At 40.5% G+C, this 18,259-nt stretch overlaps 1 pseudogene; it reads right to left on the bottom strand.

The window, feature by feature from the left end:
• Window positions 1-1,168: 1,168 nt before the first annotated feature.
• LOC113833509 lies at window positions 1,169-8,691 on the bottom strand (annotated as a pseudogene).
• Window positions 8,692-18,259: the final 9,568 nt, after the last annotated feature.

The raw sequence follows: 18,259 nt of genomic DNA, 5'->3' as shown, positions 1-18,259 counted from the left end.
ATTGCTGTGAAGGGACACCATGACCGTGACAACACTTAAAAGGGAAAGCATTTAATTGGGGCTTGCTTAGAGTTGCAGAGGTTTAGTCCATTATTCTCATGGCAGGAAACACAGCATGCAGCAGGCATGGTTCTGGATTAAAAGCTAAGAATTCTACACCTTGATTGGCTGGCAGCAGGAAGTGAACTGAGACACACTTCCTCCAACAAGGCCAAACCTGCTCCAACAAGACCACACCCCCTAATAGTGCCACTTCCTGTGAGCCTAAGGGAGCCAGTTACATTCAAGCTGCCACAGGGATAAATAGGTAAAGGATAGCGGATTTTTAGTGTGGTGAGGCAATTCTGTGTGAAAGCATAAAATAAACGTAATAATGACTTGTTAAAACCTACAACATGAAGAATAACACTTTAATGTAAACTCTAGTGAATAGAACTACTAAGAGGAACGTGCAGGGGAGGATGAGGGTGCAGAATGGGTATATGGACCTTTCTATGTTAGCTCTAGTGTCCTGTAGATCTAAACTTCTACTACAAAATGTAATTCCATTAATTATTAAAACATAATTCTGGGTAATATTGGTCACACCTTTAATCTCAGCACTTTAGAGGCAGGGGCAGGCAGGATCTCTGAGTTTGAAGCCATCTTGGTCTACAGAACAAATTCCAGGACAGCCAAGGTTACACAGAGAAACCCTGTCTTGAGAAACAAAATAAATAAATAATAATAATAAAGAGATTAGAAAATCTTTTCAGTGTTAATTCCTGATATTCCTTCTCATAAGACAATTAAAAATTAATATAAGGAAAATATAAGCATTTTATCATACTTTATTGCTCCTATTGACTTTAATATAGTATTATATACAAAGCAAGATTCAGTTTGTAAATGATAGAATCTATCTCATTAAAATTTCATCCACTAGCACTTAACTTCCCTTGAATACTGGAGATATCATATTGAATGCCTTCTTTGGAATGTCATGTCAATCAGTTTTTAGAAGTTCCTAAATTATATTTTCTAATGTAATAGTCTTACTGATCTTAATCTATGCAGTTATCGGTGATGCTCTTGGATATAAATAAATCATTTTTCTTCCATAATCTCAGTGTAAATGTCTGTTTAAAGTTTAAGGGTAAGAATTAGCACCATAGATGTTGACAGAAACTCAAATGTGACAAGTGACATCAGGGCAGTTAGCACAGTTACTGTGCAGACCTTTATTTCTAGACGTTTAGTTGACAGTGGTCTATGTGTACTACTTGAAAAGTGGTCCATAAAACATGTATCTGACAGAAAAAATGATGTCAGAAAACATATTTGTGTGTCTTAAAAAACTCTTTATGCAATCTATTACCCTGGAGATATTATAATGAGTGATATCTTCAGCCAACAGATTCAGATGCACACATCTTTCCAACTCAGTACACAAGAATTAGGTTGGAAGGCTATGAATAGCTCATAAATAAGGTCACATTGTGAAACTTAGCGACATGGCATCCATGTGATTGCTTTATGACACAGCAACTGCTCCAAAATCATCTTCAGTATTCTACAGTATTCTATAGTTGGTCATTATATCTTCTTGCATGAGATTTTGTGGTGAAACATAAAATCTTCTGATACGAGTATAGCCTTCTGGTATGAGCAATGAGATTCCAGAGGGGCAAAGTCAGGTAGCCAGATTTCTTCTTCAACTGTCCTTTCTTCTTGGCTTCCTGCTTTGAAGCACATATGTAGAAAGTCCAGATAAAGGCTCCAGAAACTGTGTCACTAACAGCTTTCCTGTGTTATAGTGACCCGACTATCTATCTTAATTCATTTCCATTAGGTCCAATTGTTAAGATTTTGGGTGAGATTGGACCTTGGCAGGTGGGTCCAAACCACAGCTGGTGAGGGACAAACATGCCATGCAGATAGAGCTTATGTGGGGAGTTCTACTGGGGGAAGGGTAGATATGGGAGAGGGGAGGGGGGACAATCCCCAAGGGGTGGGGCCACATGTGCCTGGATGCCAACACCAGTCCATCAGAAGGAGGTGCTGCTGTGTCTTCATTAGTGCCATACAATTGCATACTGATAAAACTGAGTGTCCCAGTTTGGCATGGGTGAAGACTTTTTTACTGAATAAAGAAGAATGTTTCCATTCCCAGGTACTGTGGAGGCAGATGCGCAGGAGAGCATACTTAAGCTTCAACATGGAGTCAGGAACCACATGAGCCAAAATGATATTTTCAATTCCAATTTATCAGCCAGGATTGATTACTTTTTAAAAGAAGTGTAGCCATTACTGTGAAAATACTAGCATGAGACCTTATTTGCTTTATCCTGGTTTCAAAATAATTACAGCAATATTATATTGAAAATAAAACTATTGAATAAAATTTATTTCTCCACAACTTGGTTCTTATCCCTAGAATACACTCTATCAGACAACAGTTATTAAAATACACTAAAGCCACTTAAATGAATACTTTTATTTCTCTAATCATCTTATGGTTATATAAGGTGGTTATGCAACAAACTTGAATATACACCAAATTTATTGTTTTTAGTTCATGTCCATTTTCTAATTTTCTTTTTAAAAACTTATGTATCTCAGAGAACATAAAACAAAATGGTTGAAAAATTAAGCCATGTAATAATGTATGTTGAGATAAAGCTTATTTCTAATACTATCCCGTCCTCTGTCCAATGACTACCTTATTTTTTAGTAAAACATACACTAACATATGTATGTTTTATATGTATACATTAGCACAGATATGTATTTGCATTTTTAAATGCTCCTAATCACAGACACATTTTTTTTTTCTGAGTTAGTTTCCCAGTGAAAACACTCGCTGATTGTCACATGCTAATTTAGTATTGAAGGAACCAGTCCTTTGTTTTAGCAGCCATGACAGGCTAACATGTGCTTCCCGACCTTGCCCCTCCTGTCCTACTCACTAGGAGGTCAGATACCCTTGTGGCAAGGAACAATCAGAAGTTAGCTGGCGGGGCTGTGCTCTATGGCTCTGGGTGTGCTTTAGGTACAAGTGCACAGCAGTGACATGCAGAGCATAGCAACCATCCTGGGAGGGCCTATAGGCCATAACAACCAGTTGACCAATCAACACAGGACAGATCGTCCAAGCCCTGAAGCACACCAATCCTGAGACTGCTGAATACCCCTAGACACTCCCCTTACACCCTCCGCCTCGGTGAATGGATGAAAGGCCCAAGCTAATGGGGTTAGCTCGTTAAACAACTACAATAAAAGACTCTTTGCTTTTGCATTGAAATGAGTCTCTTGGTGATTTGGGGGTTTCAGAATTTTGGAGGTACAGACCTCAACACAGATCCTATACCCTTAACTGTGTTTTTGTCCTAAAGATGAGTTTTAATTGGGCGCTTGCTATGCACCAACTTTCCAGGTGTTCTATTTTTGTCTGAACTCTTTGGAGTTGAGAAACAGTTGCCTTCTTTCTGCACTGTATAAGTTCTTGAATTTGTGGACTCTGTTTTGCTTTCTCTCTTGTCTACTAAAGGATCAAATATCTGAACTCATGCCATCCCTCTGGCTCCTTGTCAGAAGCAGCCAGCTGTAACCAAAACATACAACTAACATTTTGTTTTCTGAACTCCTCACTAAGGCATATAAATTCACTTGACAGGTGATCTGCCTTCTGGTTACTATAGTGACAGTTTTTTTATTTATTTTTCATTCATTTATTTAGTTCATAAATAAAGTTATGCACAATTATGATACAGAATACAGTATGTTCACAATGGCATGGCTAAATTAAACCAATTAATATGTTATATCACATATATTCATCATTTTTGTTTTGAGAACACTTAAATTATACTATCTCACAACATTTAAAATATAGCATATTGTTATCAACCATATTTATCATGCTCTCAGTAGACCTCAAGACTTCAGAGAGTCCATGCCTCTTGTCAAACTGCAGTTTTATATCGTTAAACCAATCGTTTCCCCATTGTTAAAAGACCCACATTGAAGCCTAATAGCCACAATTCTGCTCTCTGTTCCCATAAGTTCATCATTTCTAGGTTACACATACAATTGAAATTGTGTGACATTTGTCTTCCAGTGTATCACTTTTTTTTTTTTTTTGGCAAGCATATATCCTTACTACTTACTAAAGATGGAATCAAATTTGCATGCACAGGTGAGCACTAACTGAAACACCTTGGATTAATCACATATTTGAGTTTTAATTAGCATATATATATATTTATATTTACAAAAAAAGCAATAATGGCATTATGTTATGCATCAATAGAGCAACAGCTTTTCCAGGTTCTGCAGTCCTTTGAACAAAATTTTATCCAATGCTTCTAACTATGTAAAATGGATCACCATTTTAGCCACTGACTACAGTTTCCATTTTGCTGACCCATAGACCACCTAGCCAGTGCCACACTTCTGGGCTTTATTTTTCCTTTCTTTTCTTTTTTATTTAAATTAGAAACAATATTCATTTACATGTCAATCCCAGTTCCCTCTCCCTCCCCTCCTCCCCTGCCCCCCACCAACCCCCTAACCCATCCTCTTCCTCCTTCCCAGGGAGGGTGAGGCCTTCCATGGGGAATCCTCAAAGTCTGTCATATCATTTGGACACGGCCTAGATCCTCCCCCATGTGTCTAGGCTGAGAGTATCCCTCTATGTGGAATGGGCCCCCAAATTCCATTAGGAAACTAGGGATAAATACTGATCCACTACCAGAGGCTCCATAGATTGCCCAGGCCTCCTAACTGACACCCACATTCAGGGGGTCTGGAACAGTCCTACGATTGTTTCCCAGCAATCATTCTGGAGTCCATGAGCTCCCCCTTGTTTGGGTCAGCTGTTTCTGTGGGTTTCACCAACCTGGTCTGGACCCCTTTGCTCATCACTCATTCTTCTCTGCAACTGGATTTCAGTTCAGTTCACTTCAGTTCAGTGATTAGTTGTGGGTGTCTGCTTTTACTTCCACCAGCTGCTGGATGAAGGGTATAGGATGGCATATAAGGTAGTCATCAATCTCATTATAGGGGAAGGGCATTTAAGGTAGCCTCTTGACTATTTCTTAGATTGTTAGTTGGGGTCAACCTTGTAGAACTCTGGACATTTCCCTAGTGAAAGATTTCTCTTTAAACCTATAATGGCTCCCTCTATTATGGTATCCCTTTTCTTGCTCTCCTTTATCTTCCCCTGACTCAACCTTCCTGCTCCCTCATGTCCTCCTCTCCCCTCCTCTTCTCCCCTTCTCTTTCTCCTTACTCTCTCCCCTCTCCCCACATGCTCCCAATTAGCTCAGGAGATCTTGTCCCTTTCCCCTTCTCTGGGGAACCATGTATGTCTCTTTAGGGTCCTCTTTGTTTCCTAGCTTCTCTGGAGGTGTGGATTGTAGGCTGGTTATCCTTTGTTCTATGTCTAAAATCTATAGATGACTGAGTACACACCATGTTTGTCTTTTTGTGACTGGGTTACCTCAGTCAGGATGGTTTCTTCTAGTTGCATCCATTTGTCTGTGAATTTCAAGATTCCATTGTTTTTTTTTTCCTGCTGAGTAGTACTCCATTATGTAAATGTACCACATTTTCTGTACCATTCTTCAGTTGAGGGGCATCGAGGTTGCTTCCAGGTTCTGGCTATTACAAACAATGCTGCTATGAACATATTTGAAAAGATGTCCTTGTATGAATGTGCTCTTTTGGGTATATGCCTGAAGAGATCAATCCGCAGTCCGTATGGCTAAGGTTTCTTTATTCAGATAACACCAGCCAGGCACAAGCCAAAGCATGCCAGGGGCAGCAAGACAGCCAGGCCAGAGAGAAGGGAGAAGGGAGAAGAGGGTCTCCACGTGTGCGCGGCCCCTTAAGAACCGATCCCGCATCACCTTAGACTTCCCCTCACCACGCCCTCACGGGCGTGTCCCAGGACACCTGTCTGGGCTACTAAGAGACAGGGCTACAGTGCCTCCCTGCATATGCCTAAAAGCAGAATTGTTGGATGTTGTGGTGGACTGATTCCCGTTTTCCTGAGGAACCGCCATATTGATTTCCTAAGTGGCTGTATGAGTTTGCACTCCCACCAGCAGTGAAGAAGTGTTCCCCTTTCTCCACGTCCTCTCCAGCATAAACTGTCATTGGTGTTTTTGATTTTGGCCATTCTGACAGGAGCAAGATGGTATCTCAGAGTTGTTTTGATTTTCATTTCCCTGATGGCTAAGGATGTTGAGCTCTTTCTTAAGTGTCTTTCAGCCATTTTAGGCAGAATCTCACTTCTGGTATCAATTTTTGTGTCCATCTAAGTCAACCTAAGTTGTGTGAGAGGATCACATTCTTATAAAATTTCCCTGGTTTAACAAATTGTTACAAGTTTAGTGAAGGTCAACAGAAGCCCAGTTCATTGTTTCTCCATGATAAGAGCATCTATGATCACACTGCCAGGGAAAAACTGTGGTTGTCTTGGTCATTTGCCTGACTGACATCAACTAAACTTTGTCCCTGCTCTTCCTTACCGTATAATACAAGAGGCTGATATCCAGTAGCCTTGTTTTCTAAGTTCCTGTGTCAACTGACTACTTGATTTGTCAGTGGGAGGCACCGGGGGAAATCTTTAAGATTCAAAATGGTTCAATAGTACAGCAGCAGTTGTACTGGACTTGGGACTTGACTGTTCTGAGGCTTTCTGTCAGTCCCTCTAGTTGTCTTCCGAGTTACTCACCAAGACCCATAGGAATGTTGATATTTGTCAACTTTTTTTTTTAAATCTCAAGGACAATTTTATTAGCATTTAAAAGAGAAAAGCTTCAGGGCAGCAAACTGTAAATCTCAGCAACTTGCAGGAGCACAGGAATGGAGGAGAGAAGGAAAGCAATCTAGGCATTTTAAGTGGACTTGGAGCCAGACATACAGCAGACAAGCAGTCACAGGACAGGAGGGAAGCTTTAGAGAGAGCAAAGAACTGAAAGTACTAGAGAAAGCATCCTGAGGTTCTGGCCAGCATCTGAAAGAGAGATGCAGGTTCCATTTGCTGGCATTTTTAGATTGTTTTTCTTGGTTTTTCAGGATAAGTTTTAGGGAGTTTCGGTAACTTCATCCTACTGCCGCCATTCGCTTTGAGGAAATCCTTGGAAAGACTTCACATATTCTTTGTGAGATCTCGGGTCATGAAGCTTGGGTAAATTTAGACTTTGATCCTCAAGAGACTCCTTGATGGCTGTGAGATCTCAGGAGAGGCTAGATCTCACCATCGTCAGGTGCAGACATGCATTCTCTTTCTGCAGAGAGGGAGACATTTGTTGTTATCACCTTTATTCTGCTCATGGTTGAGATTTCCCGTGTGTGCAGTGTTCTCCATGTAATTATCTGTGTTGTGTAGGATTCTGGGGTTGCTTCTCTTTCCTGGGCATTGATTTCTACTCCATTTGTCTCCAGTGTATTGCAAACTCTTCCTGCAGGATTTGGTCCTGGCTTACTGTGGAGGATTCCTGCTCTTAGCCCAGTTTTGGGCTTCATTTGTACGGGCTCTGGGGTGCATTTGCAGTATTTCTAAAGCCATGTTTCAATCTGCTTTTTAGATGGTTTGATTGGGAAGGTTGTTCAAGGTGACTAACCCTGTGACAGAAGGAAACCCACTTCTCATCTCTCTTTTTGTAGGATAGGAAATAAAACACACTCAGAAAATAATCTTCATCTTAAAATGCTATGACTGTACCAAACTGATGTGGGAAATAGAAAAGATGCTTAGTTATGGATAACTGGGTTGGTATTGGTTATTAACTAGTAGCAGGGAATTGGCTGTGCTTATCGATTTGTATTAAATTTCCCAGTTCACCTTGGCTGATATGACGTAAGGAGACATGCTTAATGAGTCTAAATAAAACTGGCTTGAGGCCAGGTGGTGGTGGTGCACAACTTTAATCCCAGAACTTGGGAGGCAGAGGCAGGTGGATCTCTGTGAGTTCGAGACCAGCCTGGTTTACAAGAGTTGGTTCCAGGACAGCCTCCAAAGCCACAGAGAAACCCTGTCTTGAAAAACAAAACAAAACAAAAACCAACCAACCAACCAAACAAACAAAAAACTGGCTTGAAACCACATATCAAATAAAAAGGAGAAATACCCACTTGATACAATAGAACTGAAGGCTTTTGGAACAGGAGAGAACAGTTGTTAGGTTTGCCAGATTAAGCTAATTATAGTAATTTACTTTTAGCATAAGTATATCCCAAGCAGTATTTTTTAACATACTTGTGACTACAAGTATTATCTGAAATTAAAATTCAACCAGTAGTCCTGTGTTTTATCAGACAACATCATTTACATCATTCCCACTAATATATTTTCCACATTTCTGCTTCCCAAATTCCTTTTCTTCTGTTTTGTTTGTTTATATGTTTACATAATATCTGTAGGCGGCACAGTTTAAAGAACTCATTGGAGGAACTGGACTTGTTAGACACACTGGACTGTTCTTCAAAGGGAGAAGAATGATGTCTGGTTACCTTCCTGTCCTGAGCCCACCTAAGTGTTTTCCCTGACTAAGGAAAACTAAGAAATAATGAACAAGAGATCATCTCTGGTGGGATTTCACCACTTACTTTTGCAATTGCTGTCTTTTTCCTCTCCCTTCTCTCCACATGATCATTCATGAAGATAAATGTGACCAGGAAGGGAGCAGAAAGGAAGATCATAGTGGGTAAATAGGGATACAGCTTTGTTGAAAAGAATCAGGAATACCAAGTGTTTATCAATTTGGCTTTCCTTTAACATTTTCTAAATTGACAAAGTTTTACATATATATTAAGTTTAGCATAAGTTCAAGGAACCTGGCTTTCTTGATAGAAAAGCCATTGAAAGGCTCTTGGAACATTAATGGACCCAGTAAATGTATTCATAATTTTCTTCAAAATGGGGCCCAAATAACACTTGTGATACATTATATAGCACCGGGTTATGTGACTGGTTCATCTTGTAAAGATCTGTGGTTCAAATGGCTTGCCTTTACAATATTTTATTGATTAACCATTCTTTGTTAGCAATTTATTTAGTCATGCCATCAATAAACTGTTTTTTTTTAAAGCATTGTAAATACTATAGTGTATCTTACCGTCTTAAATAATTCAAGTTTTAAGACCATCAAAAAATATATCAAAATATAATGACTTCCTCAGGGACACCTTGGTGAGAACAGGCAACTTTAGATCACGTGGTATGACTTTGCTGTGTGACTTTGATGCTGAGTCAAGTGCCTTGTTGGGAGCAAGTAGAGCTTCTCTCAGTTTAGGTATAACTCTTGGTGTCCTAGTTTTGTTTCCTTTGCTGTAACAAAACCCTGGCAAAAGCATTTTAGGGGAGTAAGGGTTTATTTTATTTTACAGTTCCAGTGTATAGTTCATCAAAGTGGGGAAGTCAAAATGGTAGCAAGTCAAAGCAGCTAGTCATAGCCACATTCAAGAGCAGAGGGGTGGTTAACACAGGCATGATTGTTCTTAGCTTGCTTTCTCTGTCTTCTCTTACACAGTCCAGGACCCTGCCCATGATTGGTGCCACCCATATCCAGGCTGGATCTTCCCACTTCAATGAACCCAACTAAGAAATTCCCTCATGGGACCACATGCCAGACTAATCTAGAAAATGCCTCACTGAGGCCTGGGTGACCAACTTATAGCAAGTTGACAGTCAGTAGTAATTGCTTAGCTTGGCCACTTGAATAAGCTCAGGCACACGCCTGCATTTCATGCATGGGCTTCAAGTCCTAAGGGCACCGCGTCCACAGCTGGTGGAATACATGCTCTTGACGCTCCTCTTGATGGTGTGCTTCTGCCATCCACATTAACACTGGGCTTCTGATCAGGATGTTAAAAATGGATGGGAAGAACACCGGGCTTGAACCAAAAGATCTCAGTGTGTTTGAGGACCTTGGATAAGACACCTAACTCTTCTTCTATAAATGATATCAATATTATCTATTACACAGGTTGTTTTGAAAATCATCATTAATTAGTAAAATTTTTATACTAACAGTGGAATGGTCTGAAAATCTTATGGAAGTTATCCTTCTCTCTCTCTGTCCCCACCACTCTCCTTCTTTTCTATAGAGATTTTTTTCAGGACTTTCAATCAAGCTAACTCTCAGATAGTTTGTGCTCCTTGCATTCCCTTACATGTCAACTCTGTTCATGGTTGCCCTTCAGTCCCCTAAGCTTTGATGATGATGGCATTCCTCTGAGAAAGTAAAATACTTCTCCCCATTTCTGGAAAAAGGTGAGGCGTGGCATACGTTGCTGTCCATCCTATAGAATATACATCTGAAAGAAAGCCACACTACCTACTGAGTGTGATGCTGTGGTCAATGGCTCTCTGTATATCTGGATTAAGAAGAATCTTTTATTTGGCCTGGGGACTGAATGGTCTTACTGTAAGTTAAGGAGGGAAAAAGTTCAATCCTCATTGCTCAGTTTTGTTTATCATTTAATTATGGGTGAAACTTCCTTCCCTTTTAAACAAATCAATAGTGAAATGAAACATTGAAGATAGAACAAATTGGATTTCAGCACAAGGAAATTGTCAATAGCCACAGAGTAATGGCAAGTTGAGTCGAAAGTGACCCTAGAAATTGCTTAATCTAATGTGCCACTTATTCTTAAGAGACATGATCTCTCACCAATCAGTCCAGCCAAGGAAGCATTAGTACCTCCTAGAAAATTCTAACTTCACTCCCAAGGTATGCTCAGGTTTGGGATGTGATACTTTGCAGAAAAAAATATAATCAGGAAATATTCTATAGAATCACCCTTTTGTAGAGCCACAGTATAAATTAGAATACTAAGAGGTCTATAAAAGCTCAGAGGAGGGAAACATTTTCTATTTGGTTAACCTAGAAGGTTTCTGCTCCACAGAGATTTTCTTAGGATGTATTGGTTTGGGGCGGGAGCTACAGTAATTACAAAGATTTCTATAGCAAGCTAATGTTTTTTTGTATTTTCTCTTTTATGCCATTTACTTTTAATTACAACCCAGGCCATAAGAAACATGACTGATCTATTTTCTTTGTAATACCTGATGTCTGATGGTCCCCTCAGGACTGACGAAGTGTGGGTGGGAAGAAAGAAGTCATGAGGGACTGAAAAAAAAGTTAACCTACTAATTTGTCTTTCTTTCAGGCTTGATAACCAAATCTGCCATAACTACTGCACTTGCTTAGAGCGTGGCCTTTCAATCTGGTCAAATGACTGCCCTCAGAACCTTGGTGCTCCCCATCATGGAATGAACAGGTTTGAGTTTCTTGGTACAACCTCCAGATGCTGTAGACAGCATACATATGCTGCAGTATCCAACCCTTGCTTTTTGAATCTTTGCTATTATGGCTAGGTTTGTGTCAATCACCACACCCTATCTCTCAAATAATATACCAGTAGTGATTCTTTGTAGTTTTGGCCCCACAACACCATGTCACCCTTCTAGGCTTTGCAGCACCTAGTTTCTGTACTAGGGTCATTATCCCTTCCTTCATTGAGTTGTTTACGCAGCCATCCTGTGCTATAGCCACCCTGTGCTCAAAGTCAACTTTATTGCATTTGTGAATTTGCCCCAATTCTCCCATATCTGAATCTTTAGTAAAGGTATCACAACAAGTTATCCTTTTTTATTTTTGTCTTTTTACCTTATGTGTATGTGCCTGTCTCTTCACAGACTGAAGTAGAGACTGCATTAGCTTCCAAGGCTGAACAATGAAGCACAGCTAACGGTGTGGCTTGGGAACAGTAGAAATGTATTGCTTTGCAGTCCTGAAGCTGCTGGCCTGAAATCAGGTGCTGGCTCCTTTGAGAACTGCGGGGGAAATCCTTTCTCCTTCCTATTGTTGCTGGTGCCTGGTGTCTGCAATGCTGTTTCCAGGTTTTGACATCTTATTCAAGGAACTGAAGTAAATGTGCATAGATTGCAAAGTAGCAAGGGGACTTAATTTAAAAGCAAAGTGGTAGTGTAGGCTAGAATATGCTGTCAAGAGCGACAGCTTATCCGAAGACAAAGCTCACACACTGGGTCTTCCTTTATGGGGTCTAAAGGAAAGAGGTGCTGGTTATTAAGAGGCCTAGATTGAGCACTTCTTTACTGTGATTGACAGATTTGACTTGCATAACCTTTTCCCTCATGCCTCTGGCTTTTCCCATAATGCATTTGGCTTTGATCATATGTATGCTCAATTATGCATAGATGGTAAATAGGGGGTTATCCCTAAAAGTTTGCCCAGAGCAGACGGTAAGTCTTAGTGCACACCACCCCAAACTAGTTTAGGCCAGTACTGACTCAAATTCTCAGACAGATCCCATACTCTAATCCAGTTTGCAGAACTCCATGGCACCTTCCCCAGATTCCAGGCTTAGGTCAGAACACATATCCTGTGCCCATTCTGCTTTCTCTGTCTTCTAGACCTAATCAGTCTTTTCAGATTTCTTGTTCTGCTCACTATTCTTTGTTTATTCACTCTTTTTTGTGTAGTCTATCCATCAGGACCAGGTACAGCTAAAATCACAAAGCCTGCAGGAGCTTAACTTAGATATTTTTCAAGCAGAGCCTAATTTTAGGCAGGCTCAGGCACATCCATGGTTAACAGAATATTGACATTTTCTGTACTGCTGGTTCATCACCCTGAACACTTAGCCCCTGCTTATCATTCACAATGACTTCTCAGTGTCACTCATAACACCTGGAGGAAGAAATGGGGCTCACTCACAGACCCCAGTTGTAAAGCTGGGAACCAGCATTGGACCAAACCAAGCCTCCTGAACATGTGAATCAGTTAGAAGGCCTGGGTCTATGGGACCTCTGACAGTAGAACCAGTATTTATCCCTAGTGTACAAATGGACTTTTGGAACGCATTCTCCATGGAGGGATGCTCGCTAAACCTAGATGCACAGGGGAGGGCCTAGGCCCTGCCCCAAATGATGTGACAGACTTTGATGATCCCCCATGGAAGGCCTCACCCTCTCTGGGGAGTGGATGGGGGGTGGGAAGGGAGTGGAGGGATGGGGCAGGGGGGGGGGGTGGGATGGGTGGGGGCGGGGGTGGATGGGTGGGTGGATGGGGGGGGGATGGGTGGGGGCAGGGGAGTGGATGGGGGGTGGGATGGGTGGGGGCAGGGAGTGGAGGGGGTGGGATGGGCATGGGATGATAGGAGTGAGAGGGAACTGGTATTGATATGTAAAATAATATTGTTTCTAAATTAAATAAAAATATAAAAAAAGAAATAGGGCTCACGAGGCAAATAAGGTGGCATACTGGCCATCTTTGAGGAGGTTTCTTGCCAATTGACACAGAACATTTGTACTTACATCTCACTGGCTGCACTGGGTCCCAGAATATCCTGATCAGTCTTGAAGCTTGGAAATATGAATACTTGTTCTAAGTGGCCAAGTGCCCAGCATGAATTTGAGAGTTTTATTTCAAAGAAAGGATTTGAAAAACAAACACTGGAATAGAAGAGCTGCTATCTCTGCAATATATCATTCTACCCTTGTTGGATTTCAGTTCAACTGCATTAAATTTATAGATGCAATTCAAGGTATAACCAGGTATAACTTGACCTTCCATTTATTCAGCTTCTGTTTTAAATGCATACGCACTTTTAGGTTAAAGTTTATTTTTAGATGGTTTACAATCTATTTTGCTTTATGAACACTGCTTCAATTTCATTGTTTTTCTATCTGGCTATAATTGGTTTATAAGGAAGCTACTAATTTCTGTATATGATGTTTATAACTTGTGTTAGTGACTTATAATAGTATCTGGTCTTGATTTTTTTTTTTTTTTTTTTTGGTTTTTCAAGACAGGGTTTCTCTGTGGCTTTGGAGGCTGTCCTGGAACTAGCTCTTGTAGACCAGGCTGGCCTTGAACTCACAGAGATCTGCCTTCCTCTGCCTCCCGAGTGCTAGGATAAAATGTGTGTGCCACCACCACCCAGCTGAGATGTTAACTTCTTAAAGAGGAATTTAGGAACCACGAGGGTACCCACTAGAGGGGTTAGAAAGTTCTCTAGAAATGTGTTTGGTTATGGTCTGATCAAAGGTGTAACTGTCTATGTCCCTAAGTGACTGTAATCTGTAACTTCACTATTTGTAGCATAGCACCTGGGAATAAGAACAGACAGCTGACGATGGATAGCTGGTGGCATGTGAGGGACAAGGGAGATTTGAGTGGGTATGTTTCATCACAATATACCCCTCAGTGTAAAAGGCCTAAGATGTTCCTCTGTAATACTGGTTGTCAAATGTTGTTTGTCATGGTCCAATGAGGAGGATATCAGCCCTTCAGAATAAGAACATTTCTGTACTCAGATCACACAAGGCAGAGGTTTAAGTGCACATTGAAGCAGTGTAAGAGGGTGATAATGATGTCAGACTAGGAGACTGAATACCAGAGTTGCAGCACTGCCCTTTAATTTAATAATCAATTGACCCTGACAGCTTTTAGTTCATTTCTGGATAAACTTTCCAACTGCCACTACCAAGCATATACCAACTCAAAATTCTTTTCCTGTGAATGCCATTACTTCTTCACTCAGGGACTACGATGGTTGGTTTCTGTCAGCTTGACACAAATCTAGGCAGATCTGGTAAGAGGAATTTTAATTGAGACAATGCCTTCATAAGATTGCCCTATAGGCAAATCCATTGAGTCCTTGATTAATGGTTGTTATGGAAGGGCCCCACCCACTGTGGATGGAACCATCCCTGGCAGGTGGTCCAAGATGGTATAAAAAAAGCTGAATGAGAAGCAAACCAGTAAAAAGCATCCCTGACCTCTGCATTGGTTCTTAGCTCCAAGTTGCTGCCTTGAGTCCCTGCCCTGATTTCCCTAGATGATGGAGTATGAGCTGTAAGATGAAATAAACCCTTTCCTCCCTAAGTTGGTCACGGTGTTTATCATAGCAGTAGAAAACCCAATTGAGACAGGTACTCAATCTTTTTCTAACACATGTGATGCTAGCACATTCAAAGGAGAAGAAGGCCACATTAGAGAATCCGTGCAATAGTAATTGTTAAATATATTTCACATAGCATAAGCTTTCTAAGCCATTTTGATGGAGTATTTCTAAATAAAGCTTGTTCTAAAATGTATGAATTATCATATACAAAGATGACAAATGTTGGTTCTAAATAGCCACTGACCTTGTTTTCAATACAATACCTTCTACCTGTTAGTCTTTGTCCTTTTGCTTGGTGTATTTTTAGTTACAATAACAGTGCACATTTATGTTCTATTTTGTCTTTGTTTTGGCAATAGGAGATAAAAAGGGAAGCATTGTGATCAAAACAAAAGTCTTTTGAATGTAATTGTATCTAAAAACATCATTCATAAAATCACACAACTTGAAAGGAAAAGAAAGTAAACATGATCTTACTTGTGGAGCCTGTATTATCAAGCCACATTGGCAAAATATTTTATCCATCTTCCATATTTGTATTCTGAGCTTATATCTGGGTTGAAAGAAGATGCTGTCTGTCCATGCAGAGGTGGAGGTGTTTCTGGTTTTGAGGAGCTTGTTCTCTTCCTATTTTCTTCCCCAATTTGCTAGCTCTTTATTTCTAAGGGACCAAATGACCAGCCAGACCTGAGCAGGTGCTTCCCGGTAGCTGATGTCAGTCTGTACCCTTGTTATGCCAAGGACCTTAATATGCCAGAAATCCTGAGGAGGACGGGGTATGTCTGGTCTAAGATGAAGTAGAGACCCAGTTCCATGACTGTAGAATTAGTTACTTTTAAATGAGTCCTAAAGCAACCTGAAATTTCCATCTTTCCTTTGTGTTTGCAAAGGGCACCAGATCACCTTGAACTCTCAGGGTGTTCTTTCATCGTCCATCAACAGTGTAGTGACATTGGTGATATGTTCATACAGTAAGGAATTATCAGTTGCCCCCAGAAAAGCACCTGGGAAACACATTACTTACTCTTGGGCTTTAGATAGTTGTCCTTTGACAATAGGAAAGTTACTTTTGGTGATTGTAGCAAGTTTTAGTCTTGGTAAAACTGGGCTCTCTCTCCCTTAACGATTCTAGATAGAGCACAGTACCCAGTCCACAGAGCTAGCAAGAAAATATAGACTAAAGGTTTGGGAGAAAGATGTGCCAACAGATGCCCATTTGTGAACTCAGGCTTAGAAGCGTGTTGAGGGTTGGCATGCCTGCTTACAAATCTTGCTCTGACAGGCTTTCAGAGTGGCTGGGGTAATGGGAGCCTCCAAGATCTCCTGTCCTAAAGAGGGGACTGCCTTTCAGCAACAATGCCATAACTTGCCTTGACTGCTTCCTCAAACGCCCGAACTCCAAGGAGGTCTTGACCGTTGATAAGAACTATGCTGAGAGCAATGGTGCTGATGTCTCCATTCTGGCTATAATCCTGGAAATATTATGTGTTTTGCTCTTTAGAAAGAAAGATTTTATTAGGGTGAGAAAACAGACACACAGAGGAACCCTCCACAAAGCAGACACACATAGCAGACACACATAGCAGACACATAGAGGAACCCTCCACAAAGCAGGGGGACTTGGGAAGCTGAAGCCTGGCCCCTCCTTGAGAGCTGAGGTTTTATAAATGTATTTGAAGGGTCTCCCTCCCATAATTTAGGATTGATCAATTTGAAGAAAGACAGGCTGACTGATTGGTTCAAGTGGCTGTATAAATATATTATGACCTGGCTTTGAATTTGTTGAGCCACTAAGACCTGTTTGTGTTGGTACCTGTCAAGATGTAACTAAGCCTTTATATCCCAGATGAAAAGGGATTATATTCCCAAATATTAATATAAATATTGGGTCAAATAAATAAAACGTCCTTTCATATAATTTATGTTATAAATCAGTTTACTATCAACTTCTAGAAATTAATTATCTTCAAGGTCCCTTGGGTCGTGCCTTACAATATGGAGGAACGCCATAATTCCTTTAGCACTTTGGTTAATTCTACACACTGGGTAATTTCATTTTAAAAACAGTCATTAAGAACAGCTAGATCTTGAGCATTTAGTCTGGTATATACTAGGCCTGCTACTGGCTTTGGTTCAAAGATTTACTTAGGTGCATTTATTCAGAGGATTGTAGTTCACGTTACATTTAAATTTTGTTGTGTTCTTCGGCATAATCCAGTATGAGCCTACGGGCTATAGGACTTAGGGACAATTATATCATTAAAGCCTTATGACTTGTCTGGGACAGTCCTAGTATTATGTCTATTATTTGGTATAAATATTAACAGCCCCTCTTTGATGTTCAAGCTATCATGGTTTAGATAATCAAGTATATAAGTCACCCTTGAAAGGCTGCCATTAACCACTCTTTCTAGTCAGATATTAACTTCATGCATGACACTCTTTCTGCAGTGCTAGTTTCTGGGTGGTGCGCCTGACATCCCTGTCTAACACTGTTTCTCCAAACACAGATGGTGTCACACCCAGGATGTTACTCCTTGCCTGGCTTGCCCTCTACTTCATTCTTCCACCCTTTGGGGATTGAAGAGCCCTTTCAACAAGAAGTTTTCAAGATTTAAATTAGATATCCTATTCCATAAAAGCTCCAGGAGAGGACACTGCTTCTGCCTTTTGGCAGGCTCTGCACACGGAATAAGAAAATTCAGACACCATCCAGTCCCTAACTTAGGGAACTTGGCAGGAACTTTTGTTGAGCTGTGGTTGTACCCCCCCTTAGTGAGGCACACCTTGCAGAACATCTCCAATCAAGTGAGTAGTTGTTCTGCAATCCGTTCTCGCTAATTCATTCTCGCTCATTCCCACAATACCATATGGCCACTCAATCTTCATGTACCCAAAGTAAAGAGAGGCACTGGATGTGGGCACAGAATCCCAACCCCTCAATGTTTGTTTACAACATGGCTTAAGTGTCCATCATAGGGTGATTTTAGGATCATGATCACTGTCACAGTTAAGCACTCCAAATAACCAAAGCCTATCTATCTCCCTCAAAGAATTAAATTTGACTTATTCCTTTTGAGATTCCCATGAGTAAAATTTGAAACTAGTTTTTAATGTCCTTTATTCCCAATTTCACTGGAGTCCACTAGTCATGTCTGAGTCCACACTTTTTTCATACAATACTAATACATGGTGTCCCAAAGGTCATGTCATCTTTGTTATGGACATACATACATATATATATATATATATATATATATATATATATATATATATTCTTATATCAAGACTATACAGGACAAATCCATCATTCCAGAAGGCTATCCTGACAACT

This window comes from Cricetulus griseus (assembly GCF_003668045.3).
Source record: "Cricetulus griseus strain 17A/GY chromosome 1 unlocalized genomic scaffold, alternate assembly CriGri-PICRH-1.0 chr1_0, whole genome shotgun sequence".
Classification (NCBI taxonomy): Eukaryota; Metazoa; Chordata; class Mammalia; order Rodentia; family Cricetidae; genus Cricetulus; species Cricetulus griseus.
This window is presented reverse-complemented; position numbering and strand designations above follow the sequence as displayed.